The sequence below is a fragment of the Salvia miltiorrhiza genome, chromosome 1 (assembly GCF_028751815.1).
Source record: "Salvia miltiorrhiza cultivar Shanhuang (shh) chromosome 1, IMPLAD_Smil_shh, whole genome shotgun sequence".
NCBI lineage: Eukaryota > Viridiplantae > Streptophyta > Magnoliopsida > Lamiales > Lamiaceae > Salvia > Salvia miltiorrhiza.
The window spans coordinates 2,528,285-2,530,991 of NC_080387.1; positions in this window are offsets into that span (position 1 = coordinate 2,528,285).

Below are 2,707 nucleotides of genomic sequence, written 5' to 3' on the forward strand. Positions count from 1 at the left end.
CCCCATGCTTCTTCATCTTCTTCCTCCCAGCTCCAAGGTCTCGAAAACCTTCCTTCCCCCTCTGCCTCTCACGATTCCCAAGCTACTCCGAATCCTTCCCGACTTAAAAAGAAAACCAGAAAGACACCCCAACCCCCCAAGTCCATTCCTGAGTCCCGCCTTAGCGTTGCGGAGATGGAAAAGATGAAGGCCAAATGTCGTAACCCTGCAGACCTGAAGTTTGAATCTTTTTCTAAGGCCTCAACGCCCCCTGCGAGAATGCGTAATCCTAAAATGGTGGTCATTTGGAAGGCCCAGATTGATGCTGGCCTAAGGCTTCCTCCCCCTGCTCTTTTAGTTGAGGTTTGCAACCATTACCGTATCCCCTTTTATCAAGTCACCCCCTCTGCTATCCGTAGGTTATACGCCTTCCACATTCTGTGCCGAGCTCACGGTGTTGGAGACACCGCCAAATTATTTTTTCAAACCCAGTCGCTCTGTATGCAGGGCAGCCCTTTGTACAGTTTCGCTGGCCTCCAGAAGTATCCCACCACCTTCCTTTCCTCCTTAAATTCTTATGACAAAGATTTTTTGTTTCAATACTGTTACGTGCGCACTCTTGTTGGCACTTGGCGCAATTACGACGTTGCGGAGCTGGAATGGCATGACCCTCGTACCACCTATAAACCCGCTTCTCCGGGTTTCCCCTCCACGTTTGACTTGGGGGTTATAACTCACCTCAATGCCCTGAATGCCGACAAGCCCCTCCCTTGTAGATATCTTGCCGAGAACAATTCGGCTTTGGCCTATAATAGCCTATTTCCCCTATATCCAAAGAAATCGATAGGTAAAAATATGAGTTAGAAAATATATTGATTCTTGTTACCCTGATTCTAACGGTGTAGAATTTTTATTTGCAGACATGTCTTGGAGGAAACAATGCGGAACTAATTTGGCTGCCGTTGCTTCTCCCACCCGCAGCGGGGAACATGGCTCGGGGGGCTCTGCTTCCCGCACGGACCTTCCCGTTCAACCCGCTGGGACCGAGATGGTTATCACTCTCCCTGTGGCAGAGGTCGCAGATAGAAATGTGGAAGCCTTACGCACATTTGATGCGGAGGAGGTCGATGCCGGCGGCCTTGTTCACGGGCGCAGACGCTCCAGTACTGGTGATGCATCTGGTACTGGTGAAAAAGGTGTCCAAATTGTGGATATTACTGACGAGGTTCCTTCTCCCAACTCTGCCCAGGACACCGCCACTCTCGATCTCTCGAAGAAGCGGAAGAGGGGTTCTCTGATTTCCGTGGGTGAGAAGGAGAGACAGGAAAGCCTGAAGAAGGCTGGCAAGTCCGCGACTCCAGCCAAGAAGTCTGCTGGTGGTTCGAAAGTCCCTCCTTCCGCTGGGGGAAAGGGCAAGGGCAAGGCTGTGGTCCCTGCTGTTGATGAATCAGAAGATATTGTCCCTGGCCCAGTTTCAAGTTTGTCGGGGCAAGGGTTTATTGATGCCTTGTCTTCTCGTGTTCATTCGAAAGACAAGGAGAAAATGGAGAACTTGACACGAGGGGCTTTGGCAAGTCTGATTGCCCAGACGGCTCTTCAGGTATTTTGCAGCTGGTATCCTTATCTAAAAAATTTAAGTTATTAACCTTTTGACTATTCTGGTGGAGCCCCTTTCTCTGAAGAAAATCATTCCTTTGGTGAAGATGGTTTCTTTGTTCTGACCTAATCCATTCTATTTCCTTGTAGGTGGAGTCTCGGCTCTGGGGAGCTGTCCAGCGCATCCATGACTATGATGTGCTGGAGAAAGAGAGAGAAAAAGAGCAGGCTGCAGTAGCCAAGCGCGATGACGACATCGCCGGGGTAGTGGAACGTCTGAGCGGAGCCGAGGCGGAGATTGCTGAGTTGAAGGCCAAGCTGGCCCAGGTAGAGGTGGAAAAGTCATCTCTGGTTTCCGAATTGACCAGGATGACCAAGGAAAGCCATGAGAGCCTTGCCAGGTTCATGACGGGGTACGAGAAAGCCTACAAGGAAACCAGGCGTGGCTGGAAGACTTCACTTGTGGAGGCTCAGAGCCGTGCTTACGTCCTAGGAGCACGAGATCAGCGCCTGGAGTATTTCCTGTCTCCGCAGGGTCAGCACTTCCTTGGGTTGATGCTGGAGGATACATTGGCGGCCTTCAAACGAACCCCCGAGTATCTGGAAGATTTCGGGCCCCTCGTTGCTTATGTGATACAGAAGGCGTTAGAGATGGCGGGGGCATCTCCGGAGCAGCTTGCCACCCTGGATCTGCAGGCCTTGATGGAGAACCTCCAGGATGAGGACATAAACAAGCTGATGAAGATCCCTGAGAATTCCCCGGAGAAGCCGGTGTGGTGGTATCCAGTGCTGGAGAAGGCCCTTCCTTATTTTGCCTTTGGGGTTGGGTCCGACTCGTTGCCCTCTGCTCCAATGTATATGTCTGCTTTCTCTGCTTCTCTGGTGGGCTTTGTGAACCGGCTGCGAGATCCTACTGGCAAAAGCACCGGGAAATTCTCCCAATTTAGCATGGAGCCTCCTCTGCCCTATGATCTGATGCCTTCAGCTTTCGATGACTCTGCCTCCTCCTCTGCCGCGATGGATCAGCTTTTTGGCCTGTACAGAGACGAGAAGAAATATGTACAAGAAGCTGTGAAACTGCTGGACTTGGAAGCCCGTCTCCCCAAGGTGAAGGAAGCTGGCATGCTGCCTG